Below are 27,643 nucleotides of genomic sequence, written 5' to 3'. Positions count from 1 at the left end.
TACGCCCGGTCCTTGAGAAGGTTAAAACGGCACTAACTTGACGAACTATCGTTGTGGTTTTGATGCGTAGGTAAAAACGGTTCTTGCTCAGCCCGTAGCAGCCACGTAAAACTTGCAACAACAAAGTAGAGGACGTCTAACTTATTTTTGCAGGGCATGTTGTGATGTGATATGGTCAAGACATGATGCTATATTTTATTGTATGAGATGATCATGTTTTGTAACCGAGTTATCGGCAACTGGCAGGAGCCATATGGTTGTTGCTTTATTGTATGCAATGCAATCGTCCTGTAATGCTTTACTTTATCACTAAGCGGTAGTGATAGTCGTAGAAGCAATAGTTGGCAAAACGACAATGATGGTATGATGGAGATCAAGGTGTCGCACCGGTGACGATGGTGATCATGACGGTGCTTCGGAGATGGAGATCACAAGCACAAGTTGATGATGGCCATATCATATCACTTATATTGATTGCATGTGATGTTTATCTTTTATGCATCTTATTTTTCTTAGATCGATGGTAGCATTATAAGATGATCTCTCCCTAAATTTCAAGGTATAAGTGTTCTCACTGAGTATGCACTGTTGCAAAAGTTCTTCGTGCTGAGACACCACGTGATGATCGGGTGTGATAAGCTCTACGTTCAAATACAAGGGGTGCAAGACAGTTTTGCACACGCGGAATACTCAGGTTAAACTTGACGAGCCTAGCATATGCAGATATGGCCTCGGAACACTGAGACTGAAAGGTCGAGTGTGAATCATATAGAAGATATGATCAACATAGTGATGTTCACCATTGAAAACTACTGCATCTCACATGATGATCGGACATGGTTTAGTTGATATGGATCACGTGATCACTTAGATGATTAGAGGGATGTCTATCTAAGTGGGAGTTCTTTAATAATTTGATTAACTGAACTTTAATTTATCATGAACTTAGTACCTGATACTATTTTGCATGTCTATGTTGTAGATCAATAGCTCGTTTTAGCTCCCCTATTTTATTTTGATATGTTCCTAGAGAAAACTAAGTTGAAAGATGATAGTAGCAATGATGCGGATTGGATCCGTGATCTGATGATTATCCTCATTGCTGCACAAAAGAATTATGTCCTTGATGCACCGCTAGGTGACAGACCGATTGCAGGAGCAAATGCAGACGTTATGAACGTTTGGCAAGCTCGATATGATGACTACTTGATAGTTTAGTGCACCATGCTTTACAGCTTAGAATCGGGGCTTCAAAGACGTTTTTGAAACGCCACAGAGCATATGAGATGTTCCAAGAGTTGAAATTAGTATTTCAGACTTATGCCCATGTCGAAAGGTATGAGACCTTTGACAAGTACTTTGCCTACAAGATGGAGGAGAATAGCTCAGCTAGTGAGCATGTGCTCAGAATGTCTGAGTACTACAATCACTTGAATCAAGTGGGAGTTAATCTTCCAGATAAGATAGTGATTGACAGAGTTCTCTAGTCACTATCACCAAGTTACTGGAACTTCGTGATGAACTATAATATGCAAGGGATAACGGAAACGATTTCCAAGCTCTTCGTGATGCTGAAATCGACGAAGGTAGAAATCAAGAAAAGCATCAAGTGTTGATGGTTTACAAGACCACTAGTTTCAAGAAAAGGGGCAAAGGGAAGAATGGGAACTTCGAGAAGAACGGCAAGCAAGTTGCTGCTCAAGTGAAGAAGCCCAAGTCTGGACCTAAGCCTGAGACTAATGCTTCTACTGCAAAGGGACTGGTCACTAGAAGCGGAACTGCCCCAAGTATTTGGCGGATAAGAAGGATGTCAAAGTTAACAAAGGTATATTTGATATACATGATATTGATGTGTACTTTACTAGTGTTTATAGCAACCCCTCGGCATTTGATACTGGTTCAGTTGCTAAGAGTAGTAACTCGAAACGGGAGTTGCAGAATGAACAGAAACTAGTTAAGGGCGAGGTGATGATGTGTGTTGGAATGAATTCCAAGATTGATATGATCATCATCGCACACTCCCTATACTTTCGGGATTAGTGTTGAACCGAAATAAGTGTTATTTGGTGTTTGCGTTGAGCATGAATATGATTTGATCATGTTTATTGCAATACGGTTATTCATTTAAGTTAGAGAATAATTGTTGTTCTGTTTACATGAATAAAACCTTCTATGGTCATACACCCAATGAAAATGGTTTGTTGGATCTCGATCGTAGTGATACACATATTCATAATATTGAAGCCAAAAGATGCAAAGTTAATAATGATAGTGCAACTTATTTGTGGCACTGCCGTTTAGGTCATATTGGTGTAAAGCGCATGAAGAAACTCCATGCTGATGGGCTTTTGGAATCACTTGATTATGAATCACTTGATGCTTGCGAACCATGCCTCATGGGCAAGATGATTAAGACTCCGTTCTCCGGAACAATGGAGCGAGCAACAGACTTATTGGAAAAATACATACTGATGTATGCGGTCCGATGAGTGTTGAGGCTCGCAGCAGGTATCGTTATTTTCTGACCTTCACAGATGATTTGAGCAAGATATGGGTATATCTACTTGATGAAACATAAGTCTGAAACATTTGAAAAGTTCAAAGAATTTCAGAGTGATGTGGAAAATCATCATGACAAGAAAATAAAGTTTCTAAGCTGATCGCGGAGACAAATATTTGAGTTACGAGTTTGGTCTTCAATTAAAACAATGTGGAATAGTTTCACATATTCGTGCCACCTGGAACACCACAACATAATGGTGTGTCCGAACGTCATAACCATACTTTATTGGATATAGTGCAATCTATGATGTTTCTTACCGATTTACCACTATAGTTTTGGGGTTATACATTAGAGACAGCTGCGTTCACGTTAAAAAGGGCACCATCTAAATCCGTTGAGACGACACTGTATGAACTGTGGTTTGGCAAGAAACTAAAGTTGTCGTTTCTTAAAGTTTGGGGTTGTGATGCTTATAAGAAAAAGTTACATACTGATAAGCTCAAACCCAAATCGGAGAAATGTGTCTTCATAGGATACCCAAAGGAGATAGTTGGGTACACCTTCTATCACATATCCGAAGGCAAGATATTCATTGCTAAGAATGGATCCTTTCTAGAGAAGGAGTTTCTCTCGAAAGAAGTGAGTGGGAGGAAAGTAGAACTTGATGAGGTAACTGTACCTGCTCCCTTATTGGAAAGTAGTTCATCACAGAAATCTATTCCTGTGACTACTACACCAATTAGTGAGGAAGCTAATGATGATGATCATGTAACTTCAGATCAAGTTACTGCCGAACCTCGTAGGTAAACCAGAGTGAGATCCGCACCAGAGTGGTACGGTAATCCTGTTCTGGAGGTCATGTTACTTGACCATGACGAACCTACGAACTATGAGGAAGCGATGATGAGCCCAGATTCCACGAAATGGCTTGAGGCCATGAAATCTGAGATGGGATCCATGTAATGGATCTTCCAGAGGAAGACGGATGCTGATAGTAGTGTTACTATCTACAAAGCTAGAATTGTCGCAAGAGGTTTTTGACAAGTTCAAGGTGTTGACTACGGTGAGAATTTCTCACTCGTATCTATGCTTAAGTCTGTCCGAATCATGTTAGCAATTGCCGCATTTTATGAAATCTGGCAAATGGATAAACAAAACTGCATTCCTTAATGGATTTATTAAAGAAGAGTTGTATATGATACAACCAGAAGGTTTTGTCAATCCTAAAGGTGCTAACAAAATATGCAAGCTCCAGCGATCCATCTATGGACTGGTGCAAGCATCTTGGAGTTGGAATATACGCTTTGATGAGTTGATCAAAGCATATAGTTTTATACAGACTTGCAGTGAAGCCTGTATTTACAAGAAAGTGAGTGGGAGCACTACAGCATTTCTAGTAAGTATATGTGAATGACATATTGTTGATCGGAAATAATGTAGAATTATTCTGCAAAGCATCAAGGAGTGTTTGAAAGGAGTTTTTCAAAGAAGGACCTCGGTGAAGCTGCTTACATATTGAGCATCAAGATCTATAGAGATAGATCAAGACGCTTGATAAATTTTTTCAATGAGTACATACCTTGACAAGATTTTGAAGTAGTTCAAAATGGAACAGTCAAAGAAAGAGTTCTTGCCTGTGTTACAAGGTGTGAAATTGAGTAAGACTCAAAGCCCGACTACGGCAGAAGATAGAAAGAGAATGAAAATCATTCCCTATGCCTCAGCCATAGGTTCTATAAAGTATGCCATGATGTGTACCAGATCTATTGTGTACCTCACCAAGAGTTTGGCAAGAGGGTACAATAGTGATCTAGGAGTAGATCAATGTACAGCGGTCAAAATTATCCTTAGTGGAATAAGGAAATATTTCTCGGTTATGGAGGTGATAAAGAGTTCGTCGTAAAGAGTTACGTCGATGCAAGCTTTGATGCCGATCTGGATGACTCTAAGTCTCGATCTAGATACATATTGAAAGTGGGAGCTATTGGCTAGAGTAGCTCCGTGCAGAGCATTGTAGACATAGAAATTTGCAAAATACTTACGGATCTGAATGTGACAGACCCGTTGACAAAAATTATCTCACAAGCAAAACATGATCACACCTTAGTACTCTTTGGTTGTTAATCACATAGCGATGTGAACTAGATTATTGACTCTAGTAAACCCTTTGGGTATTGGTCACATGACGATGTGAACTATGGGTGTTAATCACATGGTGATGTGAACTATTGGTGTTAAATCACATGGCGATGTGAACTAGATTATTGACTCTAGTGCAAGTGGGAGAGTGAAGGAAATATGCCCTAGAGGCAATAATAAAGTTATTATTTATTTCCTTATTTCATGATAAATGTTTATTATTCATGCTAGAATTGTATTAACCGGAAACTTGATACATGTGTGAATACATAGACAAAACAGAGTGTCACTAGTATGCCTCTACTTGACTAGCTCGTTGAATCAAAGATGGTTAAGTTTCCTAGCCATAGACATGAGTTGTCATTTGATTAACGGGGTCACATCATTAGAGAATGATGTGATTGAGTTGACCCATTCCATTATCTTAGCACTTGATCGTTTAGTATGTTGCTATTGCTTTCTTCATGACTTATACATGTTCCTATGACTATGAGATTATGCAACTCCCGGTGACCGGAGGAACACTTTGTGTGCTACCAAACGTCACAACGTAACTGGGTGATTATAAAGGTGCTCTACAGGTGTCTCCAAAGGTACTTGTTGGGTTGGCGTATTTCGAGATTAGGATTTGTCACACCGATAGTCGGAGAGGTATCTCTGGGCCCACTCGATAAAGCACATCACTATAAGCCTTGCAAGCATTGGAACTAATGAGTTAGTTGCGGGATGATGTATTACCGAACAAGTAAAGAGACTTGCCGGTAACGAGATTGAACTAGGTATTGAGATACCGACGATCGAATCTCGGGCAAGTAACATACCGATGACAAAGGGAACAAACGTATGTTGTTATGCGGTTTGACCGATAAAGATCTTCGTAGAATATGTAGGAGCCAATTTGAGCATCCAGGTTCCGCTATTGTTTATTGACCGGAGACGTGTCTCGGTCATGTCTACATAGTTCTCGAACCCGTAGGGTCTGCACGCTTAAAGTTAGATGACGATCGGTATTAAGAGTTTTGTGTTTTGATGTACCGAAGATAGTTCGGAGTCCCGGATATGATCACGGACATGATGAGGAGTCTCGAAATGGTCGAGACATAAAGATTGATATATTGGAAGCCTATATTTGGATATCGGAAGTGTTCCGGGTGAAATCGGGATTTCATCGGAGTACCGGGGGTTACCGGAACCCCCCGGGGAAGTAATGGGCCTATTGGGCCTTAGTGGAGAAGAGAGAGGGCAACCAGGAGGTGGCGTGTGGCCCCCCTTTCCCCAGTCCGAATTGGACAAGGGAAGGGGGCGGCGGCCCCCCTCTCCTTCCTTCTCTCCACCTCCTCCTTCCCCCCTTCTCCTACTCCTACTAGGAAAGGAGGAGTCCTACTCCCCCCCCTTGGCGCGCCCTCCCTGGCCGGCCGCCTCTCCCCCCTTGCTCCTTTATATACGGGGGCAGGGGGGCACCTCTAGACACACAAGTTGATCTGTTGATCTATTCCAGTCGTGCAGTGCCCCTCCACCATATTCCACCTCGGTCATATCGTAGCGGTGCTTAGGCGAAGCCCTGCGTCGGTAGCAACATCATCACCATCACCACGCCGTCGTGCTGATGGAACTCTCCCATGAAGCTCTGCTGGATCGGAGTTCGCGGGACGTCATCGAGCTGAACGTGTGCTGAACTCGGAGGTGCCGTACGTTCGATACTTGGATCGGTCGGATCATGAAGACGTACGACTACATCAACCGCGTTGTGCTAACGCTTCCGCTTTCGGTCTACGAGGGTACGTGGACAACACTCTTCCCTCTCGTTGCTATGCATCATCATGATCATGTGTGTGTGTAGGAAATTTTTTGAAATTACTACGTTCCTCAACAATAGCAACGTGCCTTCCTTTCCAAGGCACCAATTTTCCTGCAGCCTTGTCTTCCAGCAGTTGGAGATGCACCCTCCTTAGTCTTTTGATCGTGAGGGTGAGCCCGAGGTAGCAGATCGGGAAGAAGGAGCGACAAGCCAGGAATGACTAGAGAACATCATCTAGGTCCACATTGGCACATCCGATGGGGCCCACGGTACTCTTAGTGCAGTATGTGGAGAGACCAGTAGATTCACCAAAGGAGGATAGCATGCTGGTAAGGTATTGGACATCCTCCTTAATGGGGGCACAGAAATTGGCGGCAGCATCAGCATAGATCAAGGCACGAATTCTTCTCGTTTGTCTCCCGGGCAAGGGATGTAGCTTTCCTTGGGCTGTGGCTTTGCTGAGGATATGATGAAGGGGGTCTATGGCAAGCACGAAGAGGAGCGGTGAAAGCGGACCCCCTGCCTGAGACCCTGACCGTGTTTGATTGGGTCACCAGCAATACCATTTAGCAACACTCGAAGTGCCGAGATCCAGTCATGAAAGGGGGTAGGAAAGCCATGGGTATTTAGCACCTCCAGCAAGTAGTCCCATCTAACTGAGTCGAAAGCCTTCTTGATGTCTAATTTGAATAGAAGCATAGGTTTTTTCGTGCAGTGAAACTTCCTGGACAGATTTCGGACATAGATAAAGTTGTCGTGAATACTTTTTTTTATGAAGGCACTTTGCGCAGTGGAGACGATGGCATTCATATGATCACTAGCATGATATCATCCTTAATAATATTCCAACAACTCTTGAAGAATTTTTCTGGTGAATCTGTCTGGGCCCGGCACTTAGTCAGAAGGAAGAGAAAGGGGAAGAGAAAGGACAGCAGCTCTGACTTCGTCTTCCGGAATGGGATCACCAAGCGCGGAAAGGTCAAGATCAGCAGGAGGGATGGATGCCCAGTTAATGGTCTTTGAACATGGAGCGCCCTTTTTCATAATGGCATTGAAATGAGAGTGAATAATTATGTTTCTTCTACGGAGGCTGATCATCAGTTCGAGGATATATGATGAAATATGCATGTGTCTTGCACGGCATTAATTTTCTTTTTCTTTTTTGCAAAAAATGAGTCCAGATCCATCAGTGATAGAACAAACCCTAAAAAATAAATAAATTACATTGAGTCCTTGGGAGTTGACCAGACATATGCCACCACGAGCTAAGGGCGTGCCGCCACTCTCTCACAGAGCCAGCAAGACAATGGAATCTGCATGTGGACCATTTGCAAGCGGGGAGTCTTCAAGCTGAGTTCGAAATGGACCAGCGTGTCGGCAAGGAGGCAGGACGCAGGCATCACCGGCAACACTCTGACATCTCCCTCACCGGCGGACAAGAGGTAGACGGATCTCAAGTCGCTTGAACAAGAGCGACAAACCAAGGCAGCCACCAAGCTTTGCCATCACCACGTCCAAAGAGGGCACGACACCGAAGAAGGAGCCCATGGCAATTTATTCACGAGTGGCAAAAAACGCATCGAAGACCAAGCCACCAGATCGAAGGCTTGATCCAAAGCACACAAAAGTAAACTAACTGCAACAACCCACGTCGACGAAGCCGATGAAACGATGCAGGACCAGATGCATAACCAAATCAGGAGGTTAGATTATTTGCCCCAGGGTTGTTTCAATGACAGTGGCCCCGGCCCCACCCAGCAGCCTCTCCGGGGGGGCAAATTAACTAATGGGGAAGTAAAGTGGGGAAAAGATCTAATTTTCCTAACCAAATCACGATTGTCTCCGCCACCATCACCTCCTAGTCGGAACTAAGAATGATACCGAGGAGCCCACCCCGACAGCTAGACAGCCTACCTGTACACTGATACGTCTCCAACGTATCTATAATTTTTGATTGTTCCATGCTATATTATATTCTGTTTTGGATGTTTAATGGGCTTTATTATACACTTTTATATTATTTTTGGGACTAACCTATTAACCGGAGGCCCAGCCCAAATTCCTGTTTTTTGCCTATTTCAGTGTTTCGAAGGAAAAGGATATCAAACGGAGTCCAAACGGAATGAAACCTTCGGGAATGTGATTTTCGGAACAAACGTGATCCAGAGGACTTGGAGTGGACGTCAAGCAACCGACAAGGAAGCCAAGAGGTAGGGGGCGCGCCTACCCCCTGGGCGTGCCCTCCACCCACGTGGGCCCCTCGTGGCTCCACCGACCTACTTCTTCCTCCTATATATACCTACATACCCCCAAACCATCGAGGAGCACCACGAAAACCTAATTCCACCACCGCAACCTTCTATACCCGTGAGATCCCATCTTGGGGCCTTTTCCGGCGCCCCGCCGGAGGGGGCATTGATCACGGAGGGCTTCTACATCAACACCATAGCCTCTCCGATGATGTGTGAGTAGTTTACCTCAGACCTTCGGGTCCATAGTTATTAGCTAGATGGCTTCTTCTCTCTTTGGATCTCAATACAAAGTTCTCCTTGATTCTCTTGGAGATCTATTTTATGTAACTCTTATTTTGCGGTGTGTTTGTCGAGATCCGATGAATTGTGGGTTTATGATCCAGATTATCTATAAACAATATTTTAATCTTCTCTGAATTCTTTTATGTATGATTGGTTATCTTTGCAAGTCTCTTCGAATTATCAGTTTGGTTTGGCCTACTAGATTGATCTTTCTTGCAATGGGAGAAGTGCTTAGCTTTGGGTTCAATCTTGCGGTGTCCTTTCCCAGTGAAAGTAGGGCAGCAAGGCACGTGTTGTATTGCTGCCTTCGAGGATAAAAAGATGGGGTTTATATCATATTGCATGAGTTTATCCCTCTACATCATGTCATCTTGCTTAAAGCGTTACTCTGTTCTTATGAACTTAATACTCTAGATGCATGCTGGATAGCGGTCGATGTGTGGAGTAATAGTAGTAGATGCAGGCAGGAGTCGGTCTACTTGTCACGGACGTGATGCCTATATACATGATCATACCTAGATATTCTCATAACTATGCTCAATTCTATCAATTTCTCGACAGTAATTCGTTTACCCACTGTAATACTTATGCTATCTTGTAAGAAGCCAGTAGTGAAACCTATGGCCCCCGGGTCTATTTTCCATCATATTAATCTCCCGTCAACGAGCTATTTCTATTACCGTTTATTTTGCTTTCTTTACTTCTAGTCTTTATCATAAAAATACCAAAAATATTATCTTATCATCTCTATCAGATCTCACTCTCGTAAGTGACCGTGAAGGGATTGACAACCTCTTTATCGCATTCGTTGTGAGGTTCTTATTTGTTTGTGTAGGTGCGTGGGACTCGAGCGTGGTCTCCTACTGGATTGATACCTTGGTTCTCAAAAACTGAGGGAAATACTTACGCTACTTTACTGCATCACCCTTTCCTCTTCAAGGGAAAACCAACGCAGTGCTCAAGAGGTAGCAAGAAGGATTTCTGGCGCCGTTGTCGGGGAGTCTACGCACAAGTCAAGACATACGGGGAGTCTACGCACAAGTCAAGACATACCAAGTACCCATCACAAACTCGTATCCCTCGCATTACATTATTTGCCATTTGCCTCTCGTTTTCTTCTCCCCCACTTCACCCTTGCCATTTTATTCGCCCTCTTTTACTGTTCGCCTCTTTTTCGCTCGCTTTTTGTTTGCTCGTGTGTTGGACTGCTTTCTTGTCATGATGGCTCTACCTAGATTTGGTGATTTTCACCTTAAAAGGTTAGAAGAGATTGAAAGCAACGTCAGAAGTTTTATGACTTTGCAATTTGAGCATAATAATTTCTTTAGAAACAGGCTTAAAGAACAAAAAAGCTTTATGGGATACATGAATAAAGAGCTCGATGATATGTCTAAGGAATTTTATGGCTTGAAATCTCAGATTGCTCATCTCGAAAAATCAATAGCTGAAATCTCGGATAAGCAGGCCACCTTAGTTAATAAGATGGCCGCTAAACTGGAATTTTTTTATGAGAATAAAGATTAAGATCTAAAAGTTATTGATGTGTCCCCTATTAAATCTTTGTTTTGCAATATGAATGTTGATAATGATGGGACTGGAGATGAGTCAACTTTAGTTAGAAGGCGTCCCAAAAATTCGGAGTTTTTAGATCTTGATGCAAAAATTGGTAAAAGTGGGATTGAAGAGGTCAAAACTATAGATATCAATGAACCCACTATCTTGGATTTCAAGGAATTTAATTATGATAATTGCTCTTTGATAGATTGTATTTCCTTGTTGCAATCCGTGCTAAATTCTCCTCATGCTTATAGTCAAAATAAAGCTTTTACTAAACATATCGTTGATGCTTTAATGCAATCTTATGAACAAAAAACTTGAGTTGGAAGTTTCTATCCCTAGAAAACTTTATGATGAATGGGAACTTACTATTAAAATTAAAATTAAAGATCATGAATGCTATGCTTTGTGTGATTTGGGTGCTAGTGTTTCCACGATTCCAAAAACTTTATGTGATTTGTTAGGTTTCCGTGAATTTGATGATTGTTCTTTAAACTTGCACCTTGCGGATTCCACTATTAAGAAACCTATGGGAAGAATTAATGATAATCTTATTGTTGCAAATAGGAACTATGTGCCCGTAGATTTCATTGTTCTTGATATAGATTGCAATCCTTCATGTCCTATTATTCTTGGTAGACCTTTCCTTAGAACGATTGGTGCAATTATTGATATGAAGGAAGGAAATATTAGATTCCAATTTCCGTTAAGGAAAGGCATGGAACACTTTCCTGGAAAGAAAATAAAATTACCTTATGAATCTATTATGAGAGCAACTTATGGATTGCCTACCAAAGATGGCAATACTTAGATCTATCCTTGTTTTTTATGCCTAGCTAGGGGCGTTAAACGATAGCGCTTGTTGGGAGGCAGCCCAATTTTTATTTTAGTTTTTTTGCCTTTTGCTTCTGTTTAGGAATAAATCTTTGATCTAGCCTCTTGGTTAGATTTGTTTTTGTGTTTTAATTAGTGTTTGTGCCAAGTTAAACCTATAGGATCTTCTTGGATGATAGTTATTTGATCTTGCTGAAAATTCCAGAAACTTTCTGTTCACGAAAACAATTGTTAAAAATCACCAGAACGTGATAAAATACTGATTTTAATTGCAGCAGATCAATAAACAAATTTTTTAGGTCTTCCTATTTTGGTAGATTTTTCTGAGTTGCAGAAGTTTGCGTTAGTTACAGATTACTATAGACTGTTCTGTTTTTCACAGATTCTGTTTTTCGTGTGTTGTTTGCTTATTTTGATGAGTCTATGGTTAGTAAAATAGTTTATAAACCATAGAGAAGTTGGAATACAGTAGGTTTAACACCAATACAAATAAATAATGAGTTCATTACAGTACCTTGAAGTGCTGTTTTGTTTTCTTTCGCTAACGGAGCTCATGAGATTTTCTGTTAAGTTTTGTGTTGTGAAGTTTTCAAGTTTTGGGTAAGGATTTGATGGATTATGGAACAAGGAGTGGCAAGAGCCTAAGCTTGGGGATGCCCAAGGCACCCCAAGGTAAATCTAAGGACACCAAAAAGACAAAGCTTGGGGATGCACCGGAAGGCATACCCTCTTTCTTCTTCGTCCATCGGTAACTTTACTTGGAGCTATATTTTTATTCACCACATGATAAGTGTTTTGCTTGGAGCGTCTTGTATGATTTGAGTATTTGATTTTAGTTTACCACAATCATCCTTGCTGTACACACCTTTTAAGAGAGACACACATGATTCGGAATTTATTAGAATACTCTTTGTGCTTCACTTATATTTTTTGAGCTATATAGTTTTTGCTCTAGTGCTTCACTTATATCTTTTAGAGCACGACGGTGGTTTTGTTTTATAGAAACTATTGTTCTCTCATGCTTCACTTATATCATTTTGAGAGTCCTACAAAACAGCATGGTAATTTGCTTAAATTGAGAAATTAGTCCTAATATGATAGGCATCCAAGATTAGTAAAAACTTTCTTATAAATGCATTGAATACTAAGAGAAGTTTGATGCTTGATGATTGTTTTGAGATATGGAGGTAGTGATATTAAAGTTGTGCTAGTTGAGTAGTTGTGAATTTGAGAAATACTTGTGTTGAAGTTTGCAAGTGCCTTAGCATGCACGTATGGTAAACGTTATGTAACAAATTTGAAACATGAGGCGTTCTTTGATTGTCCTCCTTATGAGTGGCGGTCGGGGACGAGCGATGGTCTTTTCCGACCAATCTATCCCCCTAGGAGCATGCGCGTAGTGCTTGGTTTTTGATGACTTGTAGATTTTTGCAAAAAGTATGTGAGTTCTTTATGACTAATGTTGAGTCCATGGATTATATGCACTCTCACCCTTCCATCATTGCTAGCCTCTTCGGTACTGTGCATTGCCCTTTCTCACCTTGAGAGTTGGTGCAAACTTCACCGGTGCATCCAAACCCCGTGATACGATACGCTCTATCACACATAAACCTCCTTATATCTTCCTCAAAACAGCCACCATACCTACGTATTATGGCATTTCCATAGCCATTCCGAGATATATTGCCATGCAAATTTCCACCATTCCGTTTATCAAGACACGTTTGATCATTGTCATATTGCCTTGCATGATCATGTAGTTGACATCGTATTTGTGGCAAAGCCACCATGCATATTATTCATACATGTCACTCTTGATTCATTGCCCATCCCGGTACACCGCCGGAGGCATTCATATAGAGTCATACTTTGTTCTAGTATCGAGTTGTAATCATCGAGTTGTAAATAAATAGAAGTGTGATGATGATCATTCATAGAGCATTGTCCCAAAAAAAGAGAAAGGACAAATAAGTAAAAAAAGGGCCCCAAAAAAAGAAAATAAAGAAGGGGCAATGCTACTATCCTTTTTTTCACACTTGTGCTTCAAAGTAGCACCATGATTTTTATGATAGAGAGTCTCTTGTTTTGTCACTTTCATATACTAGTGGGAATTTTTCATTATAGAACTTGGCTTGTATATTCCAACAATGGGCTTCCTCAAATGTCCTAGGTCTTCGTGAGCAAGCAAGTTGGATGCACACCCACTTAGTTTCTTTTGTTGAGCTTTCATGCATTTATAGCTCTAGTGCATCCGTTGCATGGCAATCCCAACTCCTTGCATTGACATCAATCGATGGGCATCTCCCTAGCTCGTTGATTAGCTGCGTCAATGTGAGACTTTCTCCTTTTTGTCTTCTCCACATAACCCCTATCATCATATTCTATTCCACCCATAGTGCTATATCCATGGCTCACGCTCATATATTGCGTGAAAGTTGAAAAAGTTTGAGATTACTAAAGTATGAAACAATTGCTTGGCTTGTCATCGGGGTTGTGCATGATGAGAGCATTCTTGTGTGACGAAAATGGAGCATGACCAAACTATATGATTTTGTAGGGATGAAATTTCTTTGGCCATGTTATTTTGAGAAGACATAATTGCATAGTTAGTATGCTTCAAGTATTATTACTTTTATGTCAATATTAAACTTTTATCTTGAATCTTTCGGATCTGAATATTCATACCACAAATAAGAGAATTACATTGAAAATTATGCTAAGTAGCATTCCACATCAAAAATTCTATTTTTATCATTTACCTACTCGAGGACGAGCAGGAATTAAGCTTGGGGATGCTTGATACGTCTCCAACGTATCTATAATTTTTTATTGTTCCATGCTATATTATATTCTGTTTTGGATGTTTAATGGGCTTTATTATACACTTTTATATTATTTTGGGACTAACCTATTAACCGGAGGCCCAGCCCAAATTGCTGTTTCTTTGCCTATTTCAGTGTTTCGAAGGAAAAGGATATCAAACGGAGTCCAAACGGAATGAAACCTTCAGGAACGTGATTTTCGAAACAAACGTGATCCACAGGACTTGGAGTGGACGTCAAGCAACCGACGAGCAAGCCACGAGGTAGGGGGCGCGCCTACCCCCTGGGCGCGCCCTCCACCCTCGTGGGCCCCTCGTGGCTCCACCTACCTACTTCTTCCTCCTATATATACCTACGTACCCCCAAACCATCGAGGAGCACCACGAAAACCTAATTCCACCGCCGCAACCTTCTGTACCAGTGAGATCCCATCTTGGGGCCTTTTCCGGCGCCCCGCCAGAGGGGGCATTGATCACGGAGGGCTTCTACATCAACACCATAGCCTCTCCGATGATGTGTGAGTAGTTTACCTCAGACCTTCGGGTCCATAGTTATTAGCTAGATGGCTTCTTCTCTCTCTTTGGATCTCAATACAAAGTTCTCCTCGATTCTCTTGGAGATCTATTTGATGTAACTCTTCTTTTGCGGTGTGTTTGTCGAGATCCGATGAATTGTGGGTTTATGATCCAGATTATCTATGAACAATATTTGAATCTTCTCTGAATTCTTTTATGTATGATTTGTTATCTTTGCAAGTCTCTTCGAATTATCAGTTTGGTTTGGACTACTAGATTGATCTTTCTTGCAATGGGAGAAGTGCTTAGCTATGGGTTCAATCTTGCGGTGTCCTTTCCCAGTGACAGGAGGGGCAGCAAGGCACGTATTGTATTGTTGCCATCGAGGATAAAAAGATGGGGTTTATATCATATTGCGTGAGTTTTACCCTCTACATCATGTCATCTTGCTTAAAGCGTTACTCTGTTCTTATGAACTTAATACTCTAGATGCATGCTGGATAGCGGTCGATGTGTGGAGTAATAGTAGTAGATGCAGGCAGGAGTCGGTCTACTTGTCACGGACGTGATGCCTATATACATGATCATACCTAGATATTCTCATAACTATGCTCAATTCTATCAATTGCTCGATAGTAATTCGTTTACCCACCGTAATACTTATGCTATCTTGAGAGAAGTCACTAGTGAACCTATGGCCCCCGGGTCTATTTTCCATCATATTAATCTCCCGTCAACGAGCTATTTCTATTACCGTTTATTTTGCTTTCTTTACTTTTAGTCTTTATCATAAGAATACCAAAAATATTATCTTATCATCTCTATCAGATCTCACTCTCGTAAGTGACCGTGAAGGGATTGACAACCCCTATATCGCGTTGGTTGCGAGGTTCTTATTTGTTTGTGTAGGTGCGTGGGACTCGAGTGTGGTCTCCTACTGGATTGATACCTTGGTTCTCAAAAACTGAGGGAAATACTTACGCTACTTTACTGCATCACCCATTCCTCTTCAAGGGAAAACCAACGTAGTGCTCAAGAGGTAGCATACACAAATCCATTCGGCGAGCCGTCCCCACTACCCCCCTCCACCTCCGGCAGCCCAAGGTCACCATGAGGGGAGAGAGAGACAAGGGCTCGCCGGACGAGACAAAGTCACCGGCTTGGTTGCCTCTTCTTACGCAAACAACATGAACCACTCTGTAGTAGAACAGAAAGTTGATGCATCCACAATCCGCAGAGGCCTAAACGGCTCTTTTCTCATATTGCACGGTATCCATGGAACCCCAGTGATCGGAACTGAATAGCAAGCCCTTGAACATGAGAATAGGAAAATAAACCATGAATGAAATTGCACATGGGCTTCCTATTTTACTAGATGACCCGTTGCGTCATTGGCGCAAAGACCAACTGCAACTAGGAAGTTCAGCAAATTATATCATTCCGGTGAAATAAGTTTCCTCGCCTAGCCCCAATTCCGGTGGTGCATCTAACATCGTTGGTGGGCGTGTGGAGGTGTGTCTCCGGTGGATCTGTCTTTGGTGGTTCTGTTCATCGTTCGTCTACGTTCATGAGTCTTCAGGTTGTTTCCGATCTACGCTACTCTTTATCGGCAGCGGTTGCTGTTCTGGTACGCTGGTCCTATGGGATCCTAACATGACGACTTCCCAAATGTCTACTACAATAAGTTTAGCCCCGCTCCGGCGATGCTACCTCTTGAGAATGTGTTGGTTTTCCCTTGAAGAGGAAAGGGTGATGCAGCAAAGTAGCGTAAGTATTTCCCTCAGTTTTTGAGAACCAAGGTATCAATCCAATAGGAGGATACACGCAAGTCGCCTAGTACCTGCACAAACAATTAAGAACCTTGCAACCAACGCGATAAAGGGGTTGTCTATCCCTTCACGGCCACTTGCAAAAGTGAGATATGATAGAGATAATAAGATAAATATTTTTGATACTTTTGTTGTATAGATTGAAAATTAAAGATTACAAAATAAACGGCGACAGAAATAACTAATTACCGGGAGATTAATATGATGGAAAATAGACCCTGGGGCCATAGGTTTCACTAGTGGTTTCTCTCAAGATAGCAAATTCTACGGTGGGTGAACAAATTACTGTCGAGCAATTGATAGAAAAGCGCATAGTTATGAGAATATCTAGGCATGATCATGTATATAAGCATCACGTCCGTGTCAAGTAGACCGAAACGATTCTGCATCTACTACTATTACTCCACACATCCACCGCTATCCAGCATGCATCTAGAGTATTAAGTTCATAAGAACAGAGTAACGCATTAGGCAAGATGACATGATGTAGAGGGATAAACTCAAGCAATATGATATAAACCCCATCTTTTTATCCTCGATGGCAACAATACAATACATGTCGTTTCCCCTGCTGTCACTGGGATCGAGCACCACAAGATTGAACCCAAAGCTAAGCACTTCTCCCATTGCAAGAAAGATCAATCTAGTAGGCCAAACCAAACTGATAATTCGAAGAGACTTGCAAAGATATCAAATCATGCATATAAGAATTCAGAGAAGATTCAAATATTGTTCAGAGATTAACTTGATCATAAATCCACAATTCATCGGATCTCGACAAACACACCGCAAAAAGTTATTACATCAAATAGATCTCCAAGAAGATCAAGGAGAACTTTGTATTGAGATCCAAAGAGAGAGAAGAAGCCATCTAGCTAATAACTATGGTCCCGAAGGTCTGTGGTAAACTACTCACACATCATCGGAGGGGCTATGGTGTTGGTGTAGAAGCCCTCCGTGATCGATTCCCCCTCCGGCAGAGCGCCGGAAAAGGCCCCAAGATGGGATCTCACGGGTACAGAAGGTTGCGGCGCTGGAAATAGGGTTTTGTGGTGCTCCTGGATGTTTTCGGGGCATATGAGAATATATAGGCGAAAGAAGTAGGTCGGTGGAGCCACGAGGGGCCCACGAGGGTGGGGGCGCGCCTACCCCCTGGGCACGCCCTCCTACCTCATGACCGCGTCGTTGCTTCCTTGACGTCCACTCCAAGTCTCCTGGATTGCGTTTGTTCCAAAAATGACTCTCCCGAAGGTTTCATTCCATTTGGATTCCGTTTGATATTCCTTTTCTGCGAAACACCGAAATAGGCAAAAAAACAGCAATTTGTACTGGGCCTTTGATTAGTAGGTTAGTCTCAAAAATAATATAAAAGTGTATAATAAAGCCCATTAAACATCCAAAACATCTAATATAATTGCATGGAACAATCAAAAATTATAGATACATTGGAGACGTATCAAGCATCCCCAAGCTTAATTCCTGCTCGTCCTCGAGTAGGTAAATGATAAAAACAGAATTTTTGATGTGGAATGCTTCCTAACATAATTTTCTATGTAATTTTATTTATTGTGGCATGAATGTTCAGATCCGAAAGATTCAAGATAAAAGTTTAATATTGACATAGAAATAATAATACTTCAAGCATACTAACTAAGCAATCATGTCTTCTCAAAATAACATGGCCAAAGAAAGTTCATCCCTACAAAATCATATAGTTTGTTCATGCTCCATTTTCGTCACACAAGAATGCTCTCATCATGCACAACCCCGATGACAAGCCAAGCAATTGTTTCATACTTTAGTAATCTCAAACTTTTTCAACTTTCACGCAATACATGAGCGTGAGCCATGGACATAGCACTATGGGTGGAATAAAATATAATGATGGGGGTTGTGTGAAGAAGACAAAAAAGGAGAAAGTCTCACATTGACGTGGCTAATCAACGGGCTAAGGAGATGCCAATCAATTGATGTCAATGCAAGGAGTAGGGATTGCCATGCAACAGATGCACTAGAGCTATAAATGTATGAAAGCTCAACAAAAGAAACTAAGTGCGTGTGCATCCAACTTGCTTGCTCATGAAGACCTAGGGCATTTGAGGAAGCCCATTGTTGGAATATACAAGCCAAGTTCTATAATGAAAAATTCCCACTAGTATATGAAAGTGACAAAATAAGAGACTCTCTATCATAAAGATCATGGTGCTACTTTGAAGCACAAGTGTGAAAAAGGATAGTAACATTGTCCCTTTTTTTGGGCCTTTCTTTTTTTTGGACTTTCTTCTTCTTCTTTTTTCTTTTTTAGGGACAATGCTCTAATAATGATCATCACACTTCTATTTATTTACAACTCAAAGATTACAACTCGATACTAGAACAAAATATGACTCTACATGGATGCCTCCGGCGGTGTACCGGGATGGGCAATGAGTCAAGAGTGACATGTATGATGAATTATGCATGGTGGCTTTGCCACAAATATGATGTCAACTACATGATCATGCAAGGCAATATGACAATGATGAAGTGTGTCATAATAACTGAAACGGTGGAAAGTTGCGTGGCATTATATCTCGGAATGGCTATGGAAATGCCATAATAGGTAGGTATGGTGGCTGTTTTGAGGAAGATATAAGGAGGTTTATGTGTGATAGAGCGTATCATATCACGGGGTTTGGATGCACCGGCGAAGTTTGCACCAACTCTCAAGGTGAGAAAGGGAAATGCACGGTACCGAAGAGGCTAGCAATGATGGAAGGGTGAGAGTGCGTATAATCCATGGACTCAACATTAGTCATAAAGAACTCACATACTTATTGAAAAAATCTACAAGTCATCAAAAAGCAAGCTCCTAGGGGGATAGATTGGTAGGAGAAGACCATTGCTCATCCCTGACCACCACTGATACGGATGAAAATCAAAGAACACCTCATGTTTCAAATTTGTTACACAACGGTTACCATACGTGCATGCTACGGGACTTGCAAACTCTAACACAAATATTTATCAAATTCACAATTACTCAACTAGCACAACTTTAATATCACCACCTTCATATCTCAAAACAATCATCAAGTATCAAACTTCTCATAGTATTCAATGCACTCTATATGAAAGTTTTATTATACCCATCTTGGATGCCTATCATATTAGGACTAATTTTATAGCCAAAGCAAATTACCATGCTGTTCTAAAGGACTCTCAAAATAATATAAGTGAAGCACGAGAGATCAATAATTTCTATAAAATAAAACCACCACCGTGCTCTAAAAGATATAAGTGAAGCACTACAGCAAAATTATATAGCTCAAAAGATATAGTGAAGCACATAGAGTATTCTAATATATTCCGATTCATGTGTGTCTCTCCAAAAGGTGTGTACAGCAAGGATCATTGTGGTAAACTAAAAATAAAAGACTCAAATCATACAAGACGCTCCAAGCAAAACACATATCATGTGGTGAATAAAAATATAGCCTCAAGTAAAGTTACCGATGGACGAAGACGAAAGAGGGGATGCCTTCCGGGGCATCCCCAAGCTTAGGCTTTTGGTTGTCCTTGAATTTTACCTTGGGGTGCCTTGGGCATCCCCAAGCTTAGGCTCTTGCCACTCCTTATTCCATAATCCATCAAATCTTTACCCAAAACTTGAAAACTTCACAACACAAAACTCAACAGAAAATCTCATGCTAGTAAACAAACCACCACAATAAAGTACTGTAATGAACTCATTATTTATTTATATTGGTGTTAAACCTACTGTATTCCAACTTCTCTATGGTTCATACCCCCCGATACTAGCCATAGATTCATCAAAATAAGCAAACAACACACGAAAAACAGAATCTGTCAAAAATAGAACAGTCTGTAGTAATCTGTATCAAACGCAAACTTCTGTAACTCAAAAATTCTGCAAAAATAGGACGACCTAAATACTTTGTTTATTGATCTACTGCAATTGGAATCAGTATTTTATCACTTTCTGGTGATTTTTAACAATTTTTTTCGTGAGCAGAAAGTTTCTAACCTTTTCAGCAAGATCAAATAATTGTTATCCAAGAAGATCCTACAGGTTTAACTTGGCACAAACACTAATTAAAACATAAAACCAAATCTAACCACAGGCTAGATGAATTATTTATTACTAAACAGGAACAAAAAGCAAGGAATAAAAATAAAATTGGGTTACGTCCCAACAAGCGCTATCGTTTGACGCCCCTAGCTAGGCATAATTTTTATTGATGCTCACAAGGATGATAACAATTGAAACACAAAGAGAGCATCATAAAACATGTGACAAACACATCTAAGTCTAACATACTTCCTATGCATAGGCATTTTATAAGCAAACAAATTATCAAGGAAAGCAAAAACTAGCGTATGCAAGGAAGAAGAAAGAGACGATAGCAATCTCAACATGAAGAGAGGTAATTTAGTAACATGAAAATTTCTACAACCATATTTTCCCCTCTCATAATAATTACATGTAGGACGATAGGAAAATTCAACAATATAGCTATCACATAACATATTCTCAACACGATCCATATGCATGCAAAGTTGACACTCTTCCGAAATAGTGGGACTAACATTAACTAAAGTCATGACCTCTCCAAACCCACTTTTAGTATTATTGCAAACATTATTATCAATCTCATATTCATCATGGGGCTTAAATAAATTTTCAAGATTGTAAGAACTATCACCCCAATCATGATCATTTCAACAAGTAGTAGATATAGCAAAACTAGCATCCCCAAGCTTAGGGTTTTGCATATTATTAGCACAATTGACATCAAGAGAATTTATAGTAAAATCATTGCAATCATGCTTTTTATTCAAGGAGCTATCGTGAATCTCTTCATAAATTTCTTCATCACAATTTTCAGATTCACGAATTTCAAGCAAAATCTCATAAAGATAATCTAGTGCACTCAAATCACTAGAAAGTGGTTCATCATAGTTGGATCTCTTAAAAAGATTAACAAGTGGATGAGGATCCATAAACTTTTAGCAAGCGAAGATGCAAGCAAAAAGAAGGTACATGGCAACACAAGCAACCAAAAGATCGAACGGAAGAAGGGCGAATAAAACGGCAAAGGTGAAGTGGGGGAGAGGAAAACGAGAGGCAAATGACAAATAATGTAATGCGAGGGATAAGAGTTTGTGATGGGTACTTGGTATGTCTTGACTTGTGCGTAAATCTTCCCGGCAACGGCGCTAGAAATGGCTCGTTGTCGGGAGATCAAATCTTGACTTGACTTGGTGTACACCTCCCCGGCAACGGCGCCAGAAATCCTTCTTGCTACCTCTTGAGCATGCGTTGGTTTTCCCTTGAAGAGGAAAGGGTGATGCAGCAAAGTAGCGTAAGTATTTCCCTCAGTTTTTGAGAACCAAGGTATCAATCCAGTAGGAGGATACACGCAAGTCGCCTAGTACCTGCACAAACAATTAAGAACCTTGCAACCAACGCGATAAAGGGGTTGTCAATCCCTTCACGGCCACTTGCAAAAGTGAGATCTGATAGAGATAATAAGATAAATATTTTTGGTATTTTTGTTGTATAGATTGAAAAGTAAAGATTGCAAAATAAACGGCGACAGAAATAACTAATTGATGGGAGATTAATATGATGGAAAATAGACCCGGGGGCCATAGGTTTCACTAGTGGCTTCTCTCAAGATAGCAAATTCTACGGTGGGTGAACAAATTACTGTCGAGCAATTGATAGAAAAGTGCATAGTTATGAGAATATCTAGGCATGATCATGTATATAGGCATCATGTCCCTGTCAAGTAGACCGAAACAATTCTGCATCTACTACTATTACTCCACACATCGACCACTATCCAGCATGCGTCTAGAGTATTAAGTTCATAAGAACAGAGTAACGCATTAGGCAAGATGACATGATGTAGAGGGATAAACTCAAGCAATATGATATAAACCCATCTTTTTATCCTCGATGGCAACAATACAATACATGTCATTTCCCCTACTGTCACTGGGATCGAGCACCACAAGATTGAACCCAAAGCTAAGCACTTCTCCCATTGCAAGAAAGATCAATCTAGTAGGCCAAACCAAACAGAAAATTCGAAGAGACTTGCAAAGATATCAAATCATGCATATAAGAATTCAGAGAAGATTCAAATATTGTTCATAGATAAACTTGATCATAAACCCACAATTCATCGGATCTCGAGAAACACACTGCAAAAAGTTATTACATCGAATAGATCTCCAAGAAGATCGAGGAGAACTTTCTATTGAGATCCAAAGAGAGAGAAGAAGCCATCTAGATAATAACTATGGACCCGAAGGTTTGTGGTAAACTACTCACACATCATCGGAGAGGCTATGGTGTTGATGTAGAAGCCCTCCGTGATCAATTCCCCCTCCGGCAGAGCGCCGGAAAGGGCCCCAATGTGGGCATGGGTACAGAAGGTTGCGGCGGTGGAAATAGGGTTTCGTGGTGCTCCTGGATGTTTTCGGGGTATATGAGTATATATAGGCGAAAGAAGTAGGTCAGTGGAGCCACAAGGGGCCCACGAGGGTGGGGGGTGCGCCTACCCCCTGGGCGTGCCCTCCTACCTCGTGGCCGGCTCGTTGCTCCCTTGACGTCCACTCCAAGTCTCCTGGATTGCGTTTGTTCCAAAAACGACTCTCCCGAAGGTTTCATTCCATTTGGATTCCGTTTGATATTCCTTTTTTGCGAAACACTGAAATAGGCAAAAACAGCAATTTGCACTGGCCTTTGGTTAGTAGGTTAGTCCCAAAAATATTATAAAAGTGTATAATAAAGCCCATTAAACATCCGAAACAGATAATATAATAGCATGGAACAATCAAAAAATATAGATGCGTTGGAGACGTATCAGGCGACAGGGTGATGACGGTCGCGTGCCTTCGGCTCGCTTCAGTGCTTGTAGTCATTGCTAGGTGGTCTATGAATCTAGATGTAATATTTATTATTTCTAGTGTTTGTTGTACTATCATGATTGAAGATAAATAGATCAGAAGCTTCCCCAAAATAATACATACGATAAAGAACACCAAGAAGCAACAGACAGGCTGACAAACAGGGATAATTACCTTTGGATCATAGCAATTGTTTGTTCATACTGGTCGACTTAGACCTCCTTAGTCAGGTCTTTGTCGTGCATATATCCGTGCGCGGGTCCTTAGCCTCACTTTGATGCAGCATCTGGGCTCACGGGGCATGCGTGTGCGCCCTCGGTGTGTTGCATGCCTAACGTTGATATGTGGGGCTGGGAGGGACTTAGTTGGCTGACTTTGTTAGCATACGGCCGAATCAGGGCGCTGCACGCCCGGGCCCTGCGCGGCGCTTTTACTCGAGCTTTGCCTACCGTGATCCTTACTGTCTCGGACCTGGCCGGCTGGCGCCCGTGAGTCACTTTCCCGGGTTGTATGTCTTTCCTTTTCTTTCTTTTTTGAAACTGGGCAAAAGATTTGCCAATTTCATTAATTAAGAAGAAGGTTTAGAGTTTTTGGCCAAAGGCCGAATAACAAAACGTTACTCTCGCGGCACTACATTACTCAAATACTTGGCCCCTACAAGGCACCAAAGTTTTGAAACATCTTTGATTCTATAAACAAGAACCCCAACCAGCACCGCGGTGTTACGGAAGACACGTGCATTCCTCTCATTCCCAATTTCCCATGAGATCAGCATAATAAGAGACATCATCGCCCATCGAGATTGCGATGCTTTGGAGTCAATGAGGTTCCACCAGGCTTTCACCGAATGGACCGCAACCCATGCTGTAGGGTTCACATCAACCAAGCCAAGCCAAGATTTGATCATTTCCCAAACTCGAACCGTGTAGCGGCATTGGAAAAGGATGTGAGCCACGGTTTCTTGAACTTGCTTGCATAGGGGGCAGCGATCACAGTTAGGCCATCCACGGCATTGGAACCTATTGGTTGTCCATATCCTATTATTGATCACAAGCCAAACAAAGAATTTGCATTTGGGGGGAGCCCAGATCTTCCACACCAACTGTTGCATGTTGGAGTCAACTAAGCCAGGAATTGGACCTTGTAGGCCGAGGGGAAGCGGAGTAAGAGCCATATTTGAAAGCTTCTAGGAGATAGAATCAGCACTTCGGGGTTGAGGTGCACCACATATAATTTCTCCCAAAGGTTGACAAACTCGGTCAGGTGCGTAGCGGAGGTGATCCCATCGGTATTGACTTGAGAGACCCAAAAGTTATTATTCAAAGCCTTCTGAACCGTACAGCCCCTTCTTTTTGATTGGTCAAAAATCTTTGGGGCGATGTCTTTGGGTCTCATGCCATCTAGCCAAGAAGACTCCTAGAAGGAAGCATGAATACCGTTGCCAAGTAACACCTTGGTGGCAGCCGCAAAAATGTTTTTATCATTCTCATCGCAGGGGTTACCCAAGCAAACCCACGGCTTCACCGGATCCAACCATTCTGCCCAAAGCCATCGGATACGAAGCGCGAACGCAAACTTCCTCAGATTTAGGATACCTAGCCCCCCATGAACCTTGGACTTGCAGACCTGTACCCAGTTGATCTTGCATTTGCCGCCAGTGACCTTCTCACAACCAGCCCAGAGGAAAGCATGCTGAAGAGAATCAATCTTTTCCAGAACCTCAATCGGATGGTTTAATGTTGTCATATAATATATGGCAATGACCATGATGACAGACTTGACCAGCACAGCCCTTCCCGGAGATGCCATTAGCATGCCCAACCATGGAGAAAGCTTGGACGCAATCTTGTCCTCCAGGGGCTGGAAGTGAATCCTATTCAACCTCTTGACCGACAAAGGCAATCCGAGGTAATTCATCAGGAAGGTAGATCGGTTAGCTGGGAAGGAATGTAGTATATCATCAAGGTCCAAGTGATCACATCTGATGGGGGCAACCATGCTTTTAGAGCAACTCGTGGTCAGGCCAGTGACCTCACCGCAACATGCAAGAGTTTCCGCGAAAAATTTGACATCGGATTTAATTGGCGCAAGAAAGACCGCAACATCGTCCGTGTATAAGGAGGCACGGATCACCATCGCATTTCCATCAAGAGGGTGTAACTTACCTTGCTTGGTGGCTTTCTGAAGGATATGATGCAGAGGGTCTATTGCAAGCACAAAGAGGAGGGGGGAGAGGGGGTCCCCCTGCCTGAAGCCACAACCTGGTGATATTGGGCATCCAGGAACACCGAGAAGAACCCTCAATGAAGCAGTAGACAGGAGGGCAGAGACCCAGCCTCGGAAGCGAGGTGGGAAGCCCAGGTGGTTCAGCAACTCGAGGAGGAAGTCCCATCTAACCGAGTCAAATGTCTTTTTGATATCAAGCTTGAAGAGCAGAGCCGGGTTTTTTGTGTGGTGAAAGCGTCGGGCTAGGTTGCGAACATACATAAAGTTATCATGGATACATCTTCTTTTGATGAAGGCGCTTTGAGCTTGGGAAACAAGGTCATTCATGTGGGGAGCCAATCGGTTGGACATGACTTTGGCGATGATCTTCGCGATGGCATGAATCAGACTAATGGGGCGAAAGTTAGAGATGTCTTCAGCACCATCCTTTTTCGGAATGAGGGCAACATCCGTAGTGTTCAACCAGTGCAAATGGGAGGCATGGAGATTTGAGAACCGGTTTATAGCCAGCATGACATCGACCTTAATAATGTTCCAACAAGATTTGAAGAAGGCCCCGGTAAAGCCATCCAGACCCGGTGCCTTATCACTTGGCATTGAAAAAACTGCGGCCTTGACCTCCTCCTCGGATATGTCCTCGTCCAACTCATGAAGGTCGCAATCTAGAATAGGAAGAATGTCCCAGTTGATATCTATTTTGCGCGCAATACCTTTTTTAGTGATGCTCTTGAACAGACAGTGGATAATATTCTCCTTATGCTTATGTTCTGTAACCCAGCCACCGTTGTGCTTGAGGCAGTGAATGAAATTGTTTAGCCTAGGATGGTTGATCCGCAAGTGGAAGTAAACGGTGTTAGCATCTCCTTCTTTCAGATTAGTTATCCTCGAATTTTGCCTCTTTCTTGATTTTTCTAGAACAGCCCACCCAATGATCTTCCTCTTTAGCCTTCTCCGAATATCACATTCATCATGGGAGAGCTCTCTATGCTCCTGGGCCAAATCGAGAAGTAGGATCACCTCCAGGGCCATTGATGTCTGCTAGGACTACGTCGGTATTTCCCCAAAGAGGAAAGGATGATGCAGCACAGCAGTGGTAGGTATTTCCCTCAGTGATGAAAGCAAGGATATCGAACTAGTAGGAGAACCAAACAACACAACGTAAACAACACCTGCACACAAATAACAACTACTCGCAACCCGACGTGTTAAAGGGGTTGTCAATCCCTTTCGGGTAACGACGCCTCAAGATAGGCAAACGGACATGAATAAAATTGTAGTAGATTGATAGATCGAACGCCAAATAAAATAAATAAGAATAAAACGCAGCAAGGTATTTTTGTATTTTTGGTTTAATAGATCTAAAAATAAAAGCAAAGGAAAAGTAGATCGCAAAGGCAAATAATACGAGAAAGAGACCCGAGGGCCGTGTAGGTTTCACTAGTGGCTTCTCTCGAGAAAAATAGCAAACGGTGGGTAAACAAATTACTGTTGGGCAATTGATAGAACTGCAAATAATCATGACAATATCCAGGAAATGATCATTATATAGGCATCACGTCCAAGATTAGCATGCTATCCAGCATGCATCTAGTGTATTAAGTTCATGGAAAAACGGAGTAATGCAATAAGAACGATGACATGATGTAGACAAGATCTATCTATGTAGAGATAGACCCCATCGTTTTATCGTTAGTAGCAACGATACATACATGTCGGTTCCCCTTCTATCACTGGGATCAAGCACCGTAAGATCGAACCCACTACAAAGCACCTCTTCCCATTGCAAGATAAATAGATCAAGTTGGCCAAACAAAACCCAAATATCGGAGAAGAAATACGAAGCTATAAGCAATCATGCATATAAGAGATCAAAGAAACTCAAATAACTTTCATGGATATAAAAAGATAGATCTGATCATAAACTCAAAGTTCATCGGATCCTAACAAACACACCGCAAAAAGAGT

Source organism: Aegilops tauschii, chromosome 4, assembly GCF_002575655.3.
Source record: "Aegilops tauschii subsp. strangulata cultivar AL8/78 chromosome 4, Aet v6.0, whole genome shotgun sequence".
NCBI lineage: Eukaryota > Viridiplantae > Streptophyta > Magnoliopsida > Poales > Poaceae > Aegilops > Aegilops tauschii.
This window is presented reverse-complemented; position numbering follows the sequence as displayed.